The 24,568-nt window shown below is 47.9% G+C and overlaps 1 long non-coding RNA gene across 1 annotated transcript; it reads right to left on the bottom strand.

Moving 5' to 3' along the window:
- Positions 1-9,901: 9,901 nt before the first annotated feature.
- LOC122465133 lies at positions 9,902-21,255 on the bottom strand. The gene is made up of 4 exons (XR_006289728.1): positions 21,155-21,255; positions 15,952-16,098; positions 14,992-15,045; positions 9,902-13,627 (listed from the first exon to the last, which is right to left on the bottom strand). It is a non-coding gene; the product is annotated as an uncharacterized LOC122465133 (long non-coding RNA).
- Between the last annotated feature and the right edge of the window lie 3,313 nt (positions 21,256-24,568).

The following is a 24,568-nucleotide window of genomic DNA, read 5'->3' as shown; positions in this document are numbered from 1 at the left end:
AGTTTAAACCTCAGCTCTCTTTAGTAAATACATAACAAGATGGCTCCTAGACTCTGGGCATCCAGACCCTCGGTGTGCCTTGTATCTTGTAAGAGACCCTCATAATGGGATGCTCTTCAGTGATTACACACAACTAATCTTAAAGAGACAGTACCAGAATAGCTACAAGTATTGACAGTCTGTGCTATAATGTTGAAAAATGTGGAATGTCACCCAGATAAGGGGCAGTTTCTGTTCCCGATGACCCAAAAATACAGTCAAAGTGTGTATCTGAGGAGTAGCCGTATTAGTCTGGATCTGTAAAAGCGGCAAAGAGTCCTGTGGCACCTTATAGACTAACAGACGTATTGGAGCATAAGCTTTCATGGGTGAATACCCACTTTGTCGGAATAAAACTTTGACTAAAACCCTCATTGCACATGAATCGTTCTTTTGCAATTCACACATCAAAGCAACCCTCACTGCAGTGTGCCAGGCCCAGTGCCAGATGATATTCTTCATTTAATTTTTTAGAGATCTTGGAAAGGGGGTGCAGCTTTAGAACAGTCTGATGGCTCCATTCTCTTGCTTCAGGAAGGGAGATCCAGGCAGCCTGACAACCATGGCACGCATTCCAAAGAGGACACAGGATTAGTTGGACAGCATAGGTGAGGATTCACTTGTCAGGTTTTCCCTAGAGCTGTTCAAAGGTTTGCTTCCCCTCACCACCAGGGCCTGCCATACAGCCACAGCAAGTTAAAGCAGTGGGAGTGGTTCATAAGGCTTTCCCAGTATACTGAGGGATTTGTGTGCATGAGAATTCTACTCACCCACTATCCACCTAGATTCAGTATCTCCCTTGTTGATGAGTGCTGGCAGTCCTGGGTACCCCAGGATGAAGGATTCATGGTATGATCCTAGATATCTAGCCCCCACAGCTATGTACACTATCTTTACATCACACACTACCAAATTGGCATGTTCCTGTAGGCAGCAGTGATCTCCTCAAAAGCATATTCATTCCATCCAGAGTGCCCACTACCAATGAGAAGTGAGCAGAACAGACTATTGTGTTGTGTGTTCCTGTCCTTGGGGAAGCTTAGATGATCTATTACTCAAATCACAGCACTGAGGAAGTCCTCCAGGCACCCAGAGGCAGTGCGCTGGCTGATCCCTTTACTGTATGTTCAGCAAACTCTCATCTGAAATGATGGGCTGTCCTGGGAATCCCACTTGTCTTAACTCTGTTGCAGAGTCAAGTTTCTCTCATTGTAATGAGTCTTCCATCTAATCTGCTTAGGGGAGAAATCCGTCACAGCGGGGGATGGCTGTACAGTGGTCTGTGTGCAGTGTCAGTGCAAAAGGTTATCAGAGCATTGCCTTCTCTGGCTGAGTTTCACCTGTCCTGGCCAATGAGATCTGAAGGCTTGTCTATACTGGTTTGTTTTGCCTTGGTATGGCTACATCAGTGCAACATTCCAGTACAGACACACACTTAGAAGTGTTGGACTTATGTCTCACTACCTGTGAACTGGTCCCTTGTCTCTTACTGATGATTAAGACTAACTAGGGATGGCGTGTTAGGTCCATTACTAGCAAGGACTGATAACATGTCCCTTCAGAAGAACGGTACCATCTTGCCTTAAACAAGCGGTAACAGTCTCTGTCCCAAAAAGCATCTCGAGGTTAACAGTCTCATCAATTATTTCCTATTCTCTCACTTCTCAAATTTGGGAATATGGAGAAAGAGGTGTTGAGATAGCTCCACTTGCATCATATTGGATCCCTCGTTTGTTTCAGCAATGGCACAAAATGGCTTTTTTTCAGTTTGGCTAGAGTGGAAACTGAAACCAGTTCATTCTGAAATGGGCTTCAGCACAGAAACTTACACCGGTGTGATCCCATGGATAGATTAATACATTGTGATTTACTTACCGCTGCACTGTGCTGCGCTGTGCTTGACAAATACGTGGAAGCCCTAGCAAGGGCACGTTATTTTGGGGCAGCTTTATGAAGAAAGACCTTCTTAGATTTGTAATTTATTAATTTTGTATTTATTTTTTAGTTAACGCAAAGTTACCAGCTGCTGATGAAATGGGCATTGTTTAAAAAGGTAACCATAGAGGTGGGCCTGCACTGAAGACTTAGATCCAGATCCAGGTTTAAGGCAAGGTTCCCAGCTCAAACCTATCTCTATAATGGGCCAAATCAAAGCTCTGGGGGCCAGTGAAAAGCTAACTGCTTGTTTGTGTCTGTACATTGGAGATACACACAGAAGAAAGCCTAGTGATTGCCTAGCTGAAAATTTGGCCCTGAACTCAAACACCCCCAAATCTGGGAAAGTTCTGATTTGGATCCAGTGTTTGTACCCCTGTGACAGAGTGTTAGGATCTGGGATTTTGGTTTTAACCATTAGAGAAACATAATTTGATTCTGTTCACAACTACACTAGTTTTACACTGCTGTTACTCTGAATTTACATCAGTGTACATGAGATCAGAATTTGACCTGTAAAGTTCAGCTACGTAATTTGGATTTGGTGTTTGGATGCCGGGTTTTGATTCAGGCCCCAGCTCTATAAATAAATAGCATTTCTCGGGAAAAGAAAGAGAAATTAGTTGCATCACATAAATCCTTGGAGGCATTAAAATGTATAACAAACCTATGGATTAAAAAAAGGTGATGGCAGCTTCAACTTCAAGAGTCATCACACCCTGCACAGAAGCCTCATTCTCAGGATTGGTGCTAATAAGACCTGAGAAGCAGGTCTTATTTAAAATGTTAAAAAGCTCTTTTTGGGAGACTCAAGAGACATGACCACCTAGCTACATGAATGGAGTTGCATATAAACAAGTGGAAATCCATCAGAGGACCAAAGAGAAAATCAATTGCATCTTTAATAATTGGGACAAAGAACTAATTATAAAAATATGGGCAGCTAGTCATTGGCTACCACAAATAAAATGACAAAAATCTTTCCAATTAGAGGTGCTTGGTTTCTAAATCTCTTGCAGCTAACATAGAAAGTCTTCTTGCTCTCTTGCCTTTCCCAAAGTATATTATCATTCCAGAAAAAAAAACTATGCTAAGAGAATATTAATGCCTTGATCTTTTTCTGTAGCCCATACAGTGCAATAAAAAGCACCATCTGATTATGCAATATTTTTCACTGAGGAGTGTTTGGAAGTTCTCGTGGGGCACTGAGGATTGATGTCTTTGGATGTTGTATTGCCGTCTGTGTGATTTGGATTGCTTTCTGTTTCGGTGCAATCCTGATGGACATGACTGACCTTACCAGGTGGCGGTCAGTCCAGCAATTGTCGACTCTTCTCATGACACGGTTGATTTGGACATCTCTTAGATCCTGTGTTCTTACAATGACATAGTCTAGGAGGTGCCACTGATTTGAGCGAGGGTGTTTTGTACTTGCTTTATCTAAAGATTGTGTTTGTGATCACAAGGTCATGCTCTGCACATTTGCTGAGTAGAAGGATGCCATTGGAATTGGTCTTGCCCACTTCTTCCTTCTATTCCATACGTTAGAATCTCAGCCAACTCTTGAGTTAAAGTCCCCTAGGAGGATTATCTTATCTGTTTTTGGACTCAATGACAAAATTTTATCAAGGTCAGTGTAGAAGGATTCTTTCTGTTCTTCAGCATCAAGAGTTGAGGCATATGCACTGATGATAGTGCCAAATGACTTTTTGACCAATTGTATGCGGAAGGCGCTCGTTGATGCCAATGGGGAGCTTAGTCAGGCGGTTGACTAGAAGGTTTCTGATCGCAAAGCCACAGTGTATTTGCCTGTTGCTTGCTGGTTTTCCTTTCCAGAAGGAAGTGTAACCACCGCCCTCTTCCCTCAAGTGGCCTTCATTTGTATGTCTTGTTTCACTGAGAGCAGCAATGTTGATGTTGTACCTTGAGAGTTCTGAGGCAATAATTGCTGTTCTTCATTTGTGTCTTTCACTTTTTGATCCGTCTAGTAGAATACGGACATTCCAAGTTGCAAGAAACATTTTTGTTTTTTGACCGCATTGGGAGTGATCCCTCTGCACATGGTTATCCAGTCAGGTCTAGTGGGATAGCCTATGTTTGGGGCACCTTTTCTATCCCCTTCCCTGTATGGGGCTAAAGGCTAAAGAGGCCTGTTCAGTCATGACCGCTGCTGCCGAAAATGCCCCCCATCCCAGTCCAAGGGCACATGACGACCATCTTGCAGTCACCACCTGTGTGGGGTCTGTTACAAGAGACTCCTGGTGATCACTTCACCTATCCCTATCGCCACTCGCCCATCGCTGCAGGACTTTTATGAGTGGGGTGGGGGAAAAGTTCTTCCTGTGAAAGAAGCCTGCGCACAAGTAGTTTAATGCGAGGGAGCTGATGTGCACCAGCAGCCACACAAATCTTGGCGGAAGAGGCACCTGTGTCCCGTGGCAAGGAGGTCCAAGACTACTGGGGATTTCTCCTCCGTTGCAGCCTTTGTCATCCTTCACAGCCATTGAGAGGTGATCCTGCTTCATCTGCCTATTCTGCCATTGAGGTCTTATACTGGGTTGTGCTGTGCTGGACTGCACTTTGTCTGGTACCTCGCCTTCGACCTTATTGCCATGGGTGACCCTACCAGGAGTACCAGGACTCCAGACTGGCCATATGCACACCTGGAAGTGACAAAACAAGTGTTGAAGACTGGGAAGCCCTAAAACAGACCATCCATGAGGTCTGCAAGGAATCCATTGGCCTTGCTACCCACCGCCATCAGGACTGGTTTGACAACAACAACATTGAGATGACAGCCCTTTTGGACCAGAAGAGAAAAGCTTTCTGCAATGGGCAAAACCAACCACTATCCAGTCAGAAGCAGAGCTCTTTCCATCAGCTCAAAGCTGAAGTTCAAAGGAGGATCGGAGAAATCAAAAACAAATGGTGGGAGGACAAAGCAAAAGAAATCCAAACATTCCCTGACAGACATGATATGCGGAGCTTTTTTTGTGAGACAAAGACGCTGTATGGACCAAGCTCATGTGGACTTACATCTCTGATATCTGAAGATGGTAGTACCCTTCTTAAAGATAATGAATCCATCAAAGAGCACTGGAAGGAACGCTACCAAAAGATTCTAAATCAAGAATTGACTGTGACTGACGACACCGTCGACTCCATCCCTCAGCACCCAATCGGGGAAACTCTTTCCAAACCTCCGACACCTGAGGAGGTCTGCAAAGCAATTAAACAAATGAAGAACAATAAAGCACCAGGTCCTGATGGCATACCAGCTGTAGGACTGAAAGTGGGGGGAGAAACACTGACTAACAAGCTTCACTTGCTGCTCCTCAAAATCTGGTGTACCGAAGAAATCCCTGCCGACTTACATAATGCTAACATCTTTGCCAATTTCAAAAAGGGAGACAGGGCTGACTGTAGCAACTATTGAGGCATTGTCCTCCTCTCCATCACTGGGAAGATCCTTGCTAGATTCTTACTGAATCACCTGCTCCCTCTTGCAGAGGAAGTACTTCCAGAGTCCCAGTGCGGCTTCAGACTCTCATGAGGCACAACCGACATGATTTTCACACTCAGGCAGATCCAGGAAAAATGTCAAGAACCACCACCAGGAGCTGTATATGGCCTTTATCGATCTGACCAAAGCCCTTCGACCCTATCAGCCGTGAGGCTCTGTGGAAAATCATGTCAAAGTTTGGCTGCTCAAGCAAATTTATCACCATTGTAACACGCCTCCATGTCCAGATGACTGTCTCCATCCTGTGCAGTGGCTCTTCCTCTGAGCCCTTTGTCATCTGAAATGGCGTAAAACAAGGTTGCATTCTGGCACCCACCCTTTTCTCCATTTTCTTAGCAGCTATGAAAACATTAACCCAAGACCATCTACCATAGGGCATTGGCCTCCAATATCAGATTGACAGCAACCTCTTCAACCGTTCTCGTCTGAGCCAGAACTAAAGTAATATCGGCAACAATAACTGAACTCCAGTACGCAGATGATTGTGCTGTAGTTGCACACTCAAAGGAGGATCTACAAACAGCCCTTAATTGCTTCTCTGAAGCTTACAAAAGCCTAGGGATAACTCTGAATCGGCAAAACAAAAGTTCTCCACCAGCCAGTCACTGGTCAATCATCAGACCCATCAAGGAAGATCTATATCAACAAAGAAGAACTGGAAAATGTAGAATACTTGGCCTACCTTGGCAGCCATCTCTCACAGAGAGCAGATATAGATGTCGAGATTCAGCACAGAATTCGCTGTGCCAGCTTTGCCTTTGGCAGACTGTCTCGCTGGGTGTTCAGCAATCACAACATCAGAACACATACCAAACTGTTAGTTTACAAAGCCGCGGTAATCCCAGCTCTCCTCTATGGCTGTGAGACTTGGGTGACCTACAGAAAACATCTGAAAAACCTGGAACTCCAGCACCAGCACTTTCTTTGGAAGATCCTCAACGTAAAGTGGGAGGATCATCGCACTAATGTCAGTGTCCTCACAGAGGCCAACATCTTCAGTGTTGAGACCCTGACTATCCAGCACCAGCTGAGGTGGGGCAGGCACTGTGTGCGCATGCCTGATGTACACTTACCAAAACAACTGCTGTACGCCCAACTCACCAGAGAAAGGAAATGAGGAGGCCAAAAGAAACGCTCTAAAGACACCCTCAAGATAAACAGAGAGATGTGGCATTGACACCACCCACTGGGAGACAGCAGCCCAGGATAGGGATAACTGATGAAGATAACTTGTCAGAGAGGGAACGTCCACTTTTGAGGAAAATCGCCTTTTTCTGGTCACAGAAAAATTCCAGAAAAGAAAGGAAAGAAATCTGTCACACAGCAATTGCAGCCCAATCCTGTCTTCCAACGCCACCTGCAATGTCTGCCAATGAGCCTGTGGCTCAAGAATTGGACTTTTCAGTCACCAAAGGACCCATGAAAAATAAAACCTGTGAAAGAGATCCTCCTCGAGGGATCGCCAATGACACAATATTACACATAGTTTTATAAGGTGGGACTTCTGATGTCTTTGTACTTTTGATGTCTTAGGTAATATTTTTGTATAATGTTTGGTTATACTACTGTTCAGCGGTTGGTTATTGCTTTGGTTTCATTTTGTTTTTCCTTGTCATTGACTTCAGTGGAGTTACATTAACATGCTAATACAATACAGAACCAAGCCCACAAAGAAAATTTGAGTAATATTAAAAGGAAAAAAGAAAAAGAGAACAGTTTATAGTTACATTAGTAAAGGGAAACATTAAGATTCAATGACTTACACACATGTTCTGTGTCTTCCATTTCTGTGACAGATATGGCAATATCTGAGAAATATTACTGTATTAAGTTCATGTATCATTCTGGTATTGTATATAATTCTGTGGGGGAGGATGACCACAGCTCCTCCAGGAACTAAGAACAGTGGACCGTAATTAGACAAGTTTACTCAGATTGTAGTAATACCTCCAGAGAAGCAACACCACCTGGTGAGGCTCACACAGACTAGTTCAAACTGGATTCTCCAGAGACCAACAGACAAAAAAAAAAGGACTTTTGGCTAAATAGCCTGAGTTTAAACTGACTCAGCGTCTTCTTTCTGAATCAACAAACAGACAGGACCTTCTGTTCAAGGGAAGGAGAGACTCTGGCCTACTGAGGCCCCATAAGACTGATGAGTGACCTCTGGTAAGCTTTCAGTGTGCACATAGGAACTTTTATTGTTTTAATATGTTTTCTCTGTAATGCTTTCACCTTAAGAATAAATGTGCTTTCTTATAAAGAGCTGTGCAGTAATTCAAAGCTGCTGCAATTATGTTGGTCATTACCTTTGAAGAGAAAGCAAAGTGCAGGTATTGGCCTACCTAGGCAGTCTGGCTTGCTAAGGATATCACAGTGTAGGCATGAAACTGTGCAGCCTGGAAAAATCCCAGTCAGGAGGGAGAGAGACACAGATCTCTACCCAAGAGAGGTGACAGCTGAGGAGCCAGGAGCCTATAGTAGATGCTCTTAAGGGACTGCTGAGGAGGGATACAAATGTAGTTGCCCTTGTCTCTAATAAATGGACTCCAATCTTCAATATATTCGCCCTTGTGACGGGGCAGACTGGCCTCGCACTGGGAATGAGAGGGTCAACCCTTCCCTGCTGGCAGAAGAAGCCACACCCCTGAAGCTCTGCTGGGCATGCTCCAACAGAGAGAGTCAAGTATAAAAGCCTGCAGAGCTGCTCAGTCAGGGCTGGTGGCTGAGGAAGGAGGACACCCAGCGGAGGCTCCAGCCCAGGAGCAGTGGCGACTCATACAGCAGGGAGCCGAGGGGCCAGGAAGTGTGACCAGAGACTGGCAGCTGTGGAAACCCCAGGGAGCCCCAGGGGCTGAGGAACCTGAAGATCCTGATGCCACAGGGACTGCTACGGTTGGAGAACTGGTAGGAAGTGACCCAGGAAAGGGAAGGGAGTGGTATCTCCCACCACTCTGAGGGCAGCGTGTTGCAGTAGGATTCCCTGCTGACCCGGGGTGGATCACGCCGTCAATGACAGGGCCCTGGGTTGGAGCCTGGTGAAGGCAGGTGGGCCCAGGCTCCCCTACCGGGGGTCTCTAACCCCTCCCCCCCTTTTGTGACGACATAGTTCACCAACCCCTCTCTTATCTCAAAGGAGATAGATGAAGTGCGGCCGCTGGGCCGCACTGACTTAGAGGGACTCTGGCCCTCAGGCCACACCGCTTTAGGAGTGCACTGTAGAGACTCTGGCTGCAAGGCCACACTATCCCACCAGAGGAAGAGAGTTTCGGGAGACTCTGACCATTGGGCCACGCTGCTTTAGGAGCACACTGTAGGGACTCGAGCCGCTAGGTCACCCTATCCCACCAGGGGAAGAAGATTTAGAGGGGCTCTGGCCATTGGGCCATACAGCCTTGACTACCAGGGAGGTTGTAGAACCGGCATAGAGGCCGGGAGGCGGGGTTAACCTTCCTCCCCCACCAAAATCAAAGGAGTTGATGAGGTACAAAACCCGCCACAGCCCTATACATCATTTCTAATGATGGTAAGTCCCTTCATGAACAAAGCCCAATATTTATCTCTTCAACAGATCCTTCCCTCCACAAAAAGGATGCATCTACACTTACAATATTTCTAAACATTCCTGTGCACCAGCACCACTGGACTGGTGCTACCAGTCCAGGAAGAGGTAGTGTAGACAGGACATAGCATTTTTAACCTATGGGCTCTCTAAACTGACTGTACTACAGCTTCCACTATTGATAGTACAAGTGGAGCAGTACCAGCACAGTTAAACACTTGCACATTTTCCTAGTGTAAATGACAAAAAGCTGTGTCTTTAGTCCAAAGGAGAATATGGTTCCCTGTCTTCCTAGTTCAGTCACTTTGCCTGAGGGGAATTATGCAGGTGTCTTAACCCCCTCTGTCCCTGCTGCACTTAAGCTTTCTTGTCTGAGATCCTTATCAAAGGAAACCATTTGTCTTCAAGCATGGTCATTGATTGCAAACCATTTGTTCTTACTCCTTCCCCAGAGACAATGGCCTCTTAAATGTTGAGTTTTCCACATACCTAAATCAATTTGTTTTTCCAACTGGGACTGTCGCTTTGGTTTAATTTTGTTTGGGATGGAAGATTCCCTTGCATCTCAAATAGAAGTTTCTATAAAAATCTATGAAACATTTTATTTCTCAATTTTTGCCACATAACACTGCCTACTTTCATAAATCTTTGTTCTCCTCAGTAAAAATCGAGGCCTAATTATTAATATATATTGATACGTGTTTCATGAGTAAAGGATTTAGTGTTGTGCACATACATATACACAGAGAGTATGGCAGCATGGAGTAATTTAGTCATTTTATGCCATGGGATGCATTATAATGTTCATAAATTCAAATACTAAAATTTGACACAATCCCATTTTCCTCTATCCCAGATACAATGAACAATTATTATAACTCTACAACTAAAGATGAATTAGAAGAATGAAAAAAACCCAACTGTGAGCACCTGTGACTATGTAATATTATCAGACACACACGGAGTAACTAGAGACCAAGAATATGTTGGGGTAGCAAGTGTGAGCACCATATTGTGTGTGAGTAAATGGCCTCACTCCAAAAATGAATGAGACTTTTTTTATCATCCTAAAAATCCCAGTTTCTTTTATAAGGGTGTGGGGAAACCATCTCTTTTCTATTGTTCTGAGTTTTGTGGAGTCATAATGGATCCCAATATAACACATGTGTGGTATCGCAATGGAGCTGACGGAACTAAAGAAGCCTGTTAGCATTTAACCTGAAGTGCCATTTTGAGAAATACTGAGAGTTCTTCTTGAACTAATGGGTCCTAGCATAATTCTAACACTTTTACCAAGGCATCATTGAGACACACTGGTGTCTTTCAAGGGCAAAGCACACCATTTAAAGATTTACTTTTTTAAAAGCCACTCCTTACTATCTACAAACAAATGAATCCTGGTTCTAAGGACCTGCAGCTTCCTGTGGAATTACCCATTCTTGGTAATCTTCTTAAAAAAGGAGAAGGTAGAGAGCAGAAGAGATCCAACATATTTCTAATCACACTGGTTGTACTGATAGGAGGAATATAGGCCAGTAGGTATAGAAGGTGGAAGACTGGCAAATGGAAGTGAGTTAATGGCTTCCATGCTGTGGACTAGATTAAAGCTTCTTCCTATGTATACCTAATGGTAGGAGTTAGGTGCACATAAATAAGAAGCACAGAGTGGGTGTGGAAGGGTACAAACACAGAGGACAGAGCAGTGTAAATAAGCCCCATGAAAACCCAAATAAAGAAATGTTTAAGTTGTCCTTGTTAGTGCTGCACTCTTTCTTGCAGCTGGAGTAACTAATGTTAGTAGGGACTTGACAACAGAACAGACATATCAGGCATTAGGCTATAATAATTCTATAAATGCATTAGATGAAACAATGTGAGAGGCTAAAGAATTTACTACTCTACACACCAGCACATCTATAGCATACTAATTCTAGTCAAGGCTTGAATATCTGACAAAGAAATGCATTTACAGTGCACTAGGACTGCGGGATCTCTTTCCACTACATCTTTAAGATTTTAAAAACTGCAGGACATGTTCTGTGAGCGCAGCAGACCTGAGAGCACCAGTTTCATTTAAAACCATTTTGTCAGCATCTGATTCAGATATATATTTTTTTCACTAAGGTTAAGGCTGAATGTGAATCTTACAGTGAACAGATTACTGAAAATGTTAATGCCCCATTTCTCTTTTTGATATACATCTATTGCATGCCAGTTACATTATTTACAGAGAAAATTCAGTGGACTAGTGACAGGCTTATCTATCTTACATTTCCTTCATATCTTTATAGTACTTGCTTTAGTTTCTTATTGCTCAGAGAGCCACAATATTATGCCTGCTTCTTCCTCTATGTTAGCTCGGATGTGCTGGCTGGCAGGTTGGGGACACAGATCCCTGCCTGCCCACTCCTCACCTCCCAGCATAGGAGAAGGTGTAGAAGCTTGTCAGCTGCTCTCTCCATTCTTCCCTGCCCACCCACCTCCACCCCTGCACAGGCGTTGGTTATGTGAGTACAGCAGGATTCACAATTGAGCCCCAAATTACCACCCCTATTTTTGCTTTGGCCAGTTGAGAGGTGCTAAACTTGAAAGAGCAGGTCAGAGGGGCATGGAAGTGGGAAGGTGAGGACAGTTAATTCTGTGGCATGCCTCCCTCTTCAGAGGACCCCACACCCATGGAAGCCTCTTATTTGCAGCATTATGAAAGTTTGGGTGTGTTCCATCAAGTTTAGCCCCACCCATGGAAGGAGTGAAGCCATGAAGCAGCTGCACTCCACAACATGATCCCATCCACAGCCATTTTGATCTAGTCCCTTTCCAGAATATAACTATGCTTTCAAACACTACAGCAGAGGGAAAACAATCAAATACATTGGCAGCTATCAGTGCTAGCATAATTTCAGTGGATGTCAGGCAGCAATTAATAGGTTACTATTTCCACACATTGGAAAGCTTTTACATAAAATAGAGCAGAATGAGTAACCCTAATGTTACCAAGTTTGGCAGAACATAGTTCTTTAACTCTTTAGAGAGGACTTGGCGACACACAGAAGTTGCATCAGTTTAAGTCGATTTGAAAACTGAATCAGTGCAACCCCCTATGCAGATGGTTACATCAGTTTACAGCTGGTTTATATGGTTTCGTCTTGCACCTGTAAATTAAACTGATATGGTGCAAGCTAAACAGAGGCCTGGACTTCACTTAAAATTTAGGTCGACAATATTACGGCACTCAGGGGTATGAAAAATCCATACCCCTGAGCACCAAAGCTATGCTGACCTAGCTCACAGACTAGATGCAGCTAAGTCAATGGAAGAATACTTGGGGAGGTGATGTTCTTATGGCACTGGGGAAAAAACCCTGTTCTGTCGCTGTAAGCTGCATTTACATTAGGAGGCTATGCTGGTGTAGCAATTAAATTTGACATGCAGGCCATTTTCCCCCAGCACACCTGTAATACAACTGATGTCTACACACAAGAGTTCTAATAGTTCATAGACTTTACAGCCATCATTTATTGGTGTGCTCAAATTACATCCAAGGTTCCCATTGGGGGAAAGCCCACTGTAGTCACTTGCACCCCATTGATCCTTTGTCAATTCTTGGTGGCTCTTACTTTAGGGGGAGCCAATCATCACACGCTGCCACTCAGCCTCTAGCATCCCTCCCCCTTTCGGGGGTTGAGGTGAGAGGAGACATTGTCCCCCACAGCAGCACCTCCATCAAGCACATTGGTGTGGTGGTTCCTGCCCCAAGTAGTGTCCCACTTCCTGGTTCTCATTTGTCCCCAGGGGTTTAGACACAATGCTCCCATCTCATAAGGAGATGCCCTTGGGATGCCCGCTATGTTACCTTTTTGATTTGTAAATCAGCAAGTCCTGCACTGGGCACCTGACACAAGGAAGCGCTAGCGTCCGCTTGGCTGCCTTCACCCCACACAGGCTATCTAAGAGTTTGGCCAACTTAATACAAAGATCATCCAGGAACAAATCGGCCACCAAATCCTGTGGGTCAGCATCTCTGACCGTACTATCCCCACACCAGGAAACATGTCCACCAACAGTCTAATATCCTGCTTAGCCTTCCAAATCAGTTTGCGCCTGGACCACGTTCCAGCTTGTTCTCCCCTAGGTGGATAACAATGATGTCTGGTGTTTCAACTAACAAGGCCTCCATCAGGCAGCCACACATGTGACTTATAGGCCCTGGATTGTGAGTGTTCTATAGCCTGGATCTCTCATGTACCCAGGCCCAAATGGGTAGCCCCTCTTGCGGGCTGTATATGGAACAAGTGGCAAACCCAAGAATGACATTCCTCTCCTAAACACTCCCACAAACTAGAATTCGGTTAGGAAGGAATGATCCCTGTGCAGGAACAGGGGACCCTCACCGAGTGGCTGTTGAGTCACTTGATTGTCCCACCAAAACCTGACGCTCTTGTCATGTGAACTCCCCAGCCCAGATGGTGACCACCACCAGAATGGGGAAGAACTCCAGAAATATGATGTCCTTCAAAACTCCAGACTCCTTCCTCTCCCAGGGCCACTCATGGGCACACCAATGACCCCTGAAATACAAGTCAAACCTTATCCCACTCACTACGTCCAAGTGGACTTGCAGGTCAGTCTCTAGCATGTAAACATCCCTCCACCCTGTCATAGTGAATGACAAAATGGTGCCCAGTCACCAGGTCTTCCTTCATCTCTTTCATGCCTCGCCACTTTGTACTGGATCCTGAAACTCTGAACAAAACCCTCCCATGAATATATGAAATCCTCCTTCTTAGGGTAGTTCCTTTAAAGGGCGGCTAAACCACCCAAGTTAATTGGAGACATTGCCTTTTTCAGCCATGTTGGCCCTGTCCCTATTCCTCCCAGTCTTGGACTGTCGCCCAGGACTCCTGAGGAAGGTGTGCTTAAAACACAGTCAGACTGAAGACACGTGCCTGCCTCCACGTCTGCATTCATGACAACACTTCCCTGTCTCATTGCACTCCCAGCACAAAAGCCTCAGCTGGTCAGGCATTGGTGCCTTGAGCCTACTCCCCCCTTTCACAATCTCACCCCAGTGTATGGCTGTTATCAGTATGAGGGCCTGTTAAAGGCCCCCCTCCCCCCCAGCTATGCATTCCAGACGTAGTTCTTGATCAATTTTGTCCCAGCACAGGCAGGGGGACAGGTCTGCCCTCATTCTAAAGTGCTCATCATACAAGAAACATGAGGTGGGCATTTTATACACCCTACCTATAATAGCTAAAGACTTCTGCACGGGCCCATACATTGTTGGGTATAGCTGTCCCATCACCCTCCTGTAGGTGATGCAGGCCAAAAGCCAGTTGTCCCAAATCCTCCCTACTTTGGGGCACCTTGTCCTATCTGTTCTCCTCCTCTCAGCCTTAGTCCCCTCTTCCAGTACAAGTTCCCTGAACAGCAGGTAAAAATATGTCCATATACTCCGCCCCTCATAGGTTCTCATGTGTTAACTGGGGAAGACGGGCCCCCAACCAAGCAGAAGCAGCTACATACAAGATCGCATTCAGACCAACATAGTAGACCTGCTGGGTTGCTGCAATAAAGGCTGTGCAGTGGGGATGGGGGCTGAGGCTGTGAGGCCAGCAGCTGTGACACCAAAATCTGAATGGCCACTGGCTGAGCAACTGGTGGTTGGAAGGCCAGCAACTGCCGGGACTCTGTGCATTGGGGACCCCCATACCCTATTCCTGCAGACACAATGTGTTCCATGACCCCCCATTCATATCCCTCCTGTGTTCCCCCATAGGTCTGATCCTGAGGCCACCCGGAGCCCCACTCATCACTCCCATCAGAGAGCCTGAGACCATGCGGCCTCACTAGCGGGAGTGTGTTGAACTCCAAACACACCCACTGAGGGCCTGTCCCCTACTCTCCCAGTGGTCCCTGACTGTGAACCTACCCTGCTGCAGGGACCGGGGTGTCTCATGTTGCTCTTGACCATTGGCTCAGAGCCCTGAAAAACAATCAGAAATGGACTGCATCATCTCCATGAGTTGCCCTATCCCTGGCTATTTAGGACACAGTTCCCTTCATGGCCTCTTGCTCTTTTCTTTCTCCTTCCTGACCATTCTAGTTACCTCTTGGTCTGGGATAGGCAACACATAGCCCCCTGCATCAAGCAGCTGCAATGGGTCTGTTAGCCAGTCCTGCTGCCCCACTGGGTCTTGGTCCTAGCCCTGCAGCCAGAAGGCCATATGCCTTGCATTATCAAGCAGGTTTTGGTCACTGCCAAACTGCTGCCTATGACCCATGTGCTCTGTGTGCTTTGGTCCTCGTTGACTGCTGGCAATCAGCAATCGGGAAGTGGCCAAGAGCGGAGAGCTCCTATTATAGCTCCAAATTTCATATCAAATCCTGCAATATCTTGTGACTTCAAATCCTGTGCCAAATCCCGTGCCAAATCCCACAAGACCTCAAGTGGAATCTGGGCCTTGCAGGCCTTTTTGCCCTCCCCATCACAGGAGACACCAAAACTCACCCTTCACTAGGCTTGGGGCCCTCAAACAGACTTGCTTCAAGAAAAGCTAACCACTGTGTGGTTCTCTACCGTGCATGTCTCCACCTATGCAGCATCCGTGTGGACAGAGACCACTGGTAAAGCCATCAAAAATGGTGTAAGCAGCCCTCCCACTACCCTCCCACGGTATAACAGTCACTTCTTAGGTAGCCTTTTGCTCTATTCTCTGCACTCTGCTGCACAGGGGTTAAGCTGGCCAGAAGCCATTTAACTGTACAAATCATGCTGGACATGTGTGGCGCTCAGCTGCAAGCTATTTCCAAAGCAAACAACTTCTACTTCTCAGCGTGATCACCAGAACATGTCAGAGGTCAGTATACAACAAGTAGGACACCAGCTGACTTCAGGTTGCTGAGTGGGCTCTGGTATCTTCTTGAAAGCAGAGGAAGTCCAGGCTGCATTTGATCATTCATACTGGATAGCTGGATAAAATGGGCATCATCAGGAATGGCAAGGAGTTAAGGGACTGAAGATCCTTTGTATTACGATCTGGAGCAAAAAAAAATCAGTCCAGTTCAGTGTGGACAATGTACTCCTTTTATAAAGAGCTAGACTGAATTGTGGGACTCACCCCTACAACTTGTCTGAGGTGCCTGTTGGCAGCTTGAAGGCACCCTGGTGCATTAATGAGAGACAAGGAATATGCAAAGGACAACACCATTTCTGTGAACTGGAGGAGCTAACAAGATGATAAGCTAGACCAGGAGATAGCAGACATGTTGCCTAGACCTACAGATTTCTTTGGAGTGGACCCAGGATCCAGAAATGGTTGTCAAGCTGGAGGAATCAGTGGACAAGGGCCCTTTTCAGGACATATGCAGCTTTTCATTTTAAAATGTGCCAATGGTGGCTTCTTTTGCACTGTCAGCAGAAAAACTTAATACAAAATCTTGAAGGTGACCTCTTCACTATTAAGGTAGAATAACATTACACGTGTGGGCTGTGTATCATTCACATGTGCCCATTTCTGGATACAGGAGAGTGTGAAATTGCAGTTAAGGTTTTGCATTAGAGCAACGTTTCTCAAACTGGGGTCTGCGAACCTCTAGGGGTCCGTGACGTTACTCCAGGGAGTCCGCGAGCCCTGCTGATCAACTCCTCCCCCTCCCAGCACCTCCCTGACGCTGGGGAACAGCTGTTCAGTGACGTGCAGGAGGCGCTGGGATGGAGGGGAAGGAGCAGGGACGGGGCACGCTCGGGCCCCTTACCTGCTCTGGCTCTGCATGGCTCCTGGAAAAAGCTGCCAGGTCCCTGCAGCCCCTAAGCACATGGGTGGCCAGGGAGGCTCCACACGCTGCCTCTGCCTGAGTGCTGGTTCCGCAGCTCCCATTGGCTGCAGTTCCCTTAAGTGTCATTCAATTAAGTTTTTGTTTGAGTCAGTTAATGATTCTACTTTCCTCTAGGTAGCTGTGGCAGTACAGAAAGTTATAGGCAGCCCTGAGTGAAACAGGCTCAGTGCAGCAGCAGTAGCTAGAAGATGGACAGCAGCATGGTATTTCTTTAAATTCACACAGTTATGCTGTGTAGATATCATTATTCCTGCTATTCAGATAATGTAATGAATTGCCCAACAGTGGTACAACTCACAGCCGTTTATAAACAAGTACTTTTTTACTCCACCTGCTTTCTTTTAAAAAATGCCTTGCAAACAGAGTCATAAACTTTCCTTGTTTAAACAAAAGTTTGAGCTCTGTGATATTTATCAGCATTGCACAAGATGCGCCAGACGCCCAATGCACAAGATGGTTCAGATTTGGTTCATAGCGCAGCTTGAGCAAAATGCACTTGGTGGTCTCAGCTCAATGCACATGAGCACTAGACAAACACTAAATACTGCAGTTAAAGAAAGAACAGGAAGACTGTCCCCACGTTGCCCTTTTTATTGTCCCTGCAACTAATTTGTAATTTACCCATTGGCAACGAAAAGTTAAAATTTGAGCAGTGATGAACGCATTGCTTTTAGAGTCATAGAGTTGAAGGCTAGAAGCAACCACTCGATCATTCAGTCTGACCTCCGATGTGTCACAGGCCTCCAACCCCACCCAGCACCCGCACACTAAACCCAACAACCAAAATTGGACCAAAGAATTACTGCCCAGAGACTAGACTGTTATGCACCACAGGGAGAGAATAGAGGGACCAAGGTGCACCAGTGCCTGAGACCCTCACAGTGGCAGGGAGATCATTAAGTGAGATGTAGCCAGATAATCCTGGTAAGTGACCCACACCCACATGCTGCATAGGAAGGCAAACCCCCTTCCCCCTCCAAAATCGCTGCCAATCTGACCTGGGAGAAAATTCTGTCCCAACCCCACATACTGTTCTGAGCATGGGAGCAAGAACCAGCCAGCCAAACACCTGGGAGAGAGAATGCTCGTTGCCACCTCAGAGCCCTGGCCCGCCCTGTCCAGAGGCCCATCTGTTGCCGCGGCCACCCCTGATGCTTCAAAGGAAGGAGACAAATAAAACAACCCCACCAGAATACACTGCGGGCAGGGGATGGGCGAGAGAATCCCTTCCCGACCTCTGCAGGTGGCAGGATGAAGCCCTAAAGCATGATCTTTTAGGAACGTAAGACATAATACAGAAGTGAACCCACGGCTACCAACACAAGCAATCCCTTCAGACAATCACACTCATGCATTTGTCCAGCTCTCTTCAAACTAACTAAATTGCTTGTCCCCACAAACTCTTATTGGGAAGCTGTTCCAGAAACCTCACCCCTCTGAGGGTTTTTCTAGCTTCCAGACAGAGTTAGATCATGGCCAGTTTATATCCTTTTCTTCTTGTGCCAATGTTGTCCTTTAGCTTAAATAGATTTTCACCCTTTCTGGTGTTTAACTCTCTGATGTGTTTATAGAGAGTAATCACATCCCCTTTCAGCCTTCTTTTCTCCCACTGCTTCCTGGGAGAAAGTCCTCCATCCTGTAAGCATGGTCTACATACTTTGTTCCAATATATATACACATTTACATTTAGCTGTGTTAAAATGCAAGTTTTTTGCTTGTGCTCAGTTTACCAAATGATCCAGATCAATCCGTATCAGTCAGAGGCAGATTATGGGTTTGTGGGGTCCCGGGCCAGAGCAAGTGGGGGCACCCGCCTGCAGTCCTTCTTGCCCTCTCCCCACCCCCTGTGCTCCTGCTGGGGAAAAGGGGTCAGGGCATGAGGGCTTGCCCACCTCCCCCCCCCTCGTCCAGCACTCCTGCTGGGGAGCTGGGTCAGGGCGTGGGGGCTTGCAGGAGCACCGGGTGGGCAGGTGGAGCAGGGTGCGGGGGCACCCATTTTTCCAGGGGGACCTGCAATTGGCCAGGGCCTCTAGGCATGGGCTCCACTGGCCCAGTGAGTAATCCACCCCTGGCCAGCAGCTGCCACTCTTTGGCTCCTCAACTTGGAAAGCCGTGGCACTGCCAGCAGTGGCACAAAATGAAGGGTGGCAATTTCATACCATGCCACCCTTCCCTTCATTCTGCCTTGCTGCTGGAGGCAGCGCTACCTTCCAAGCTGGGTGCCCGGTCAGTGGCCACCACTTCCCCAGCTACCCATCTTGGAAAGCAGTGCTCCCACCAGCAGGGGCACGGAAGGAAGGGTGGCGATACCATACTATGCCACCCTTCCTTCTGTGCTGCTGCTGGTGGCGCGGTCATCTGAACTGGACGCCCAGCCAGAGGCTGCTACTCTCCAGCCGCCCAGCTTGGAAGACAGAGTCACCGCCAGCTGTGACGCAGAAAGAAGTGTGGCAAAAGCCACCCTTCCTTCTAGACTGCGGTGGTGGTCACGCTGCTGTCCGAGCTGGCTGCCTGCCCAGTGGCCACCACTCTCCTGCTGCTTTGAAGGTAAGGAAAAAAATCAGAGACATTTTTTTATATTTCCAAAATCTGCCCTGGGGGAGATTGGAGGAGCAAAAAAAGAGGTCAAGTCTGGGAAAACCCAGACATATGGTGACCTTACTTGCAACCCCCTACACTAGCCTTGCAACCCCCTCTTGAGTTGGGACCCACAGTTTGAGAAAGGCTGCACTAGGGGATTCCCCAACAACCCTGAGGTGCAACACGGCCAATAATTTCTGGTGGACAGTTTCCCACAACTTCTGCCGAATAAGTCCTAGATTTTCAGTGACCTTTTCCTCAGGGTTGGTGTCCACTTAATGGTAGACTGGGTGGGATTTGTTCTAGAAATGCTAAGAACACCAAGCGGGGGTCTTCGATTAACCATTGCATTTGCTGTTTCTGTTTGGGCCAGAATAATGGATTAAGGTCACTTGTGGGTCGAGTCAGGTTCTGGTGAAAAAGGCATTATGAGGAGGCCTTCTTGGTCCTTTCAAGCCTTCAGTAGGTTCATGTGGTACACCCTGTCTCTCTTTTCTCTTCCCTGGAGGGCGGATTTAATAATCAACTGCCCTTGCCCTTTTTACAACCTTGAATGATCCTTGCCACTTGGCACAGTTTTGAGGTTGGCACCAACAACAAACCCTACCACTGGGCTTAAATTTTCACATCCTGGTCCCATTATTTTAGGTCCATTCCTAGTTCTACTGAGATTTCAATAGGTTCGAGAGAGAGAGAGAGAGAGAGTCTCCCACAGAGTCTCCAAGTTTTCCTTCAAATAGAACACGTATTGTACCATGTTGGTTGTTCCTGGGTCTGGCTCCTCCCATGTCTTGTGGAGGAGATCTAGGATCCTGTGGGGCTGCCTCCCATGTAGTAGCTCAACTGGGAATAATAGGAGGCATGGGATCAGGCTCAGTGATGGGGATCTGAGGCCTTGGCCCTCCAGCCGGTTCACCAATTGAGTTCGGATTAACATAGTCCAACAAAGAGTATACAGTCCAACATCCCCACAAAAGAAAGGGTCTTCAACTCACCTTTCATTGCCTGTGAGTGGCACACCTCTGGCTCAGGGTTTATAATGTCTTTATTCCCTCCTCCTCTCCAATGGAGGAAAAGGGGGGTCTATGTCCCCTCCATGAAATGGGTGGTTAGTAAGGGAGCCCAGGCCCTCCCTCTCTACCGGGTTTATGGTCAAATGCCTCACCCATAATCCTCTAGAAGTTTGATCAAAGGGTTCTGTAGTCTTAAGGAAAGGCTAACCCCTCCTCTCAGGCCTGGGGTAACAGCTGCTAGCAGAATCTCTCCTGCAGCCTGGACTCCTGCTGCACCTTTAGTCAGGATCTCCCCAGGTAAGTCTCTTGTTCTCTGCAGTCTCTTCCCCTTCTGAGCTGTCTGGTTCTGTGAGGTGCTGCATCAGTACAAAGGTACCTCCCCTAGCAAAACAGGGAGAGGATGTGGCTCTGGCTCACTCAGCTCAGGGGGGCTGTCAGTCCACTCCTGGTATCTAGTAATCTGGACATCCTCTCTGTTCTCAGATCTGTCGGGGGGGGTTGATAGGGGAACCCAGACCTGTCCCTCCATGGTTCCAGCTCAGGGCCCTCAAACTAGACAAGGAGAGTCAGAGAGTTTGCTGACACTGATACTGACAGTGCCCTGAACGCCTTCCTACCTTCCCTCAGGCCTTTGTAGGCTCTTCAGGCTGTTGGCCTGTTTACCTCTTTCTGGGGTGTTGTTCCCAGGTAGCTCTCTAGCAGGGTGCTGACTGGCATTCCTGTCTCCTGCCTGCTCACTCCTCTTTAGCCACCCCACAGGTCTGCTTCTCAGCCCTTTTATCCTCCCAGCTGCTGTTAGCCTGCCAATCAGCAGCAGCTGGCAGTGCCTGTATTAACCCTTTGGTTGCTGGGCTAGTGTGGGAGTACATACAACCCACAACAGGCCCCCTTTGAAACTCCTCCTCCTCAGCTTGAACAGGTTCTGCAGGTGTGGTGGGGCAGGATCACAGTGGCCCAGGACTGCTCTCTAACCCCTCCTGGCCTGGTGTGGGGTTATACACCCCATCAGAGGCGTGCTAAAAGGTGCAGCCCCTGCAGAGCCTCAGGCACCCGGTGAAAGGATCAGATGCTTTGGAGCTGGCACATCACCTTGGCCGTGATGTCCTCCTGTCTCAAGAGAACAAAAGATTTTCTGATAGCATTTGGCTCTAAGGCCTGTGGATGCCTTTCCAAAAGACGTGCTCTGGCTCAGCCACACAGATGGGTTTGATGGAGGAACCACTTGGTGACATTCTATGGCCTGTTTACAGAGGCGACCCATGGGAGGGTCACAAAGGGTCAAGCCAGCCTGGGTGGGGAGAGGAAGGGGAAGTGCAGCACAGCTGACTGGGAGAGTGCCTGGCTGCAGCAGCAGCGGGCTGCCCTCTGCCCTGGCTCAGCTTCTGGGGACAGGAGCCGACTCTGAGCATGCTGTGGTAGGGGGGCTCCAACTTGCTCAGCCGCTGTCCCAGAAGCTAAGCCCAGGCCAGAGGCAGCCCGTGGGTGCCGCAGCCAGGCACGCTCCCAGGCAGCTGCTGCGCTGCACCAGGCAGCGTCCGGGAGGGGCTCTGTCCCGCTCCCTGCCCGGCTCTGGCTGCCAGGAAGAGCAGCCGAACGTGCCAGGGTGCGGGGGGCTGGGGGAGGGGGGATGAAGGGGCAGCAAGAGGACAGAGCCCTCCCCACATAACGTGGGGTAGAGAGGGGGTGGGGAGAGCAGGAGGGTCCTGGGCTGGGGGTAGGGAGGAGACACGTGGGGAGGTCAAGTGCCCCCCAGATTTCTGCTTGGCCTGTGGGAGGCGGGGGGCGGGGGGGGGAAGGAAGGGGCTCTGTCCTTTTCCCGCTGTGCCTGCCCTGGCACGTTCGGCCCCTGTCTCTGGCCCCGACGGAGAGTGAAAGGAACAAGACCAGCCGCTTCTCATGCCAGCCGAGGGTGGCCACTGTGGGTCACTGCTCTGTGCAGCATGGCGGCTGCCTGCAAGAACCCGGCTGGGGAGGTGGAGGCATCCCACCCCCTTTGCTCACCACCAGGGCCCAGCTGCCAGGCACAGAGCCGAGCAAGCCACAGTCCCCCTTCCCGCCGGCACGATTCCGGCTCGCTCGGCCCCTGTCCCTGGCAGCCGGGAGAGGAGAGAGTGGATCTCTCTCAGGCAGCCACCGTGCTGCACAGAGCCAGCAACCCAGAGCGGCCACCTTCAGCCGGCATGGGAAGTGGCTCCCTCCCGGGGCCTGGCTGCCCCTCAAAGCCTCGACTGGTTTCAAACTTAGCAGGGATTGGTGCTCCGTAACAGGCGCTAAGTGCGGTTGGCTGACAAAACAAATGGTTAAAAATAATAATAATAAAAAAAGAGTAGGTGCCCCCCCCACGAGCAAATGTTGAGATGGCCGTTAAGAGGGATTGAGTGCTCTCAATAACAGAGGTTTGTAAACAAGTGTGAACAGTGAAGACAAAAAGCATTACAAAATGACCGCATTACAACTCAGCCGCTAGGCTCCCCAGCACAAACCCAGCCCTAAGGTGTTAACCCAGTGGGGGTGCCCTGGGTATGTGTGAATCCTAACAGAAATGAACAGCTAACCACTGTTCACTACAAGGGAACAAACCCCTCACAAAGCTATGTGGCCCCACCCGTATGTGCCAGTGTTCCCTCACACACTTCTCCAGCAGCTGTACAGGGTGTGAAGTTGTCCCTCGCCACAGGCAGGTGACATCCTCTGCCTCCCTGCTGTGCCAAGATGTGTGCGCATATGGCATCCCTGATATCCCTCGCCCACTGGGAACCAAGACCAATGTGCACAGGGGTGGGATCCAGTTGCCAGTACACAGTTTGTAAACCAGTCTTGTCCTGAGCCTACTTAGGACAGAAGTACTCCCTTGGACCCTCACAAATGTTATGGCGTGCACAGCAGACAATGATTATGAACAATGTCACACTGGCATCCAGACGAGTGTGTAAGGAGTGACAATGAGATTTCAGCCTACCAAATGCAGACTCCACCACCATTCTGCAGCTAATGAGCTTGTAACTGAACTCTTTCCCCCAGAGTCTTGATGTCGGGATACAGTCTCATGAACCAAGTTAGCAGCAGGTATGCAGGGTCCCCCAGAATAAGAGCTGGCACAGCTCAGTATCATTTCTGGGGAATAAAGCTCCTTCTTCCTCCTTCAAGTACAATCCTGATCTCCTCAGCACCCTGCGAGCATGAACCTTTCTAGTGCTTCCCACATTTGTATTCATGAATTTGCCTCTGTGGTCCACTAAGCCTTACAGAATGAGTGAATCAGTAACCTTCTCAGTTCACATACTTGCCCCTTGTGATGGGCAAAGTACTGGGATATGGGTGCCATCAATGGCTCTTACATGGTTTGGATACAGCAGCCTCTCAAATCCAGCTGCTATTTCTGGAATTAGTCTTATAGCAACCTCCCATGAGTAGATCACAGTGTTAATTGCCTACAGTTCTGCACAGTCACAACCCTGACAGTGGACTTTCCAACATCGAACTGGTTTGCAAACACTCAGTAGCTGTCTGGTGTTGCCAGCTTCCACGGGGCAATAGCCACTCACTTCTACGCTGGCATGGCTTCCCTGAATCACAGGTTCTGGAGCTGGAGGTTTGGTGCAAGCACCTCATACACCTGCTCCCTGAAGGTCTATTTCCTCATTACAGAATTCTGAAGCCACTACTGGTCATCCTAGGTTTCCAAAACAATGTGAGACCACTGTACTGTGCTGGTTCTCCTGCACCAGAAGTGACAGTCCACCCAAGGGCGCACCTTGTCAATGCCAGCATTCACCATATCTGTACCATGGGAACTGAACTAATTGTCATTGACCCTCAATGGCAGCCATCTTCGATGTGTCAGAAATTCTGTCCAAATTCTATCCAGCAGCTCACTGACCACCTACTCAACTGCATAACCTGGTGTCCTGCAAAAAGAAGCAGGAGCGGAACCAAATCATCATCCCATTGCTCCATGTCTTCCTTCCAATATGGCAGGATGGAGACATGACCAGGAACTGCCATAGCAAATGTGTGAAGGCAGGGCACAGTACCAACACCACACACCAACGGGGTTCCTAGAGTGTCTCCCCGTCA

Source organism: Chelonia mydas, chromosome 3 (genome assembly GCF_015237465.2).
Source record: "Chelonia mydas isolate rCheMyd1 chromosome 3, rCheMyd1.pri.v2, whole genome shotgun sequence".
NCBI classification, from domain to species: Eukaryota; Metazoa; Chordata; order Testudines; family Cheloniidae; genus Chelonia; species Chelonia mydas.
Note: the sequence above shows the minus strand (reverse complement) of the source record. Positions and strands in the feature narration are given on the sequence as shown.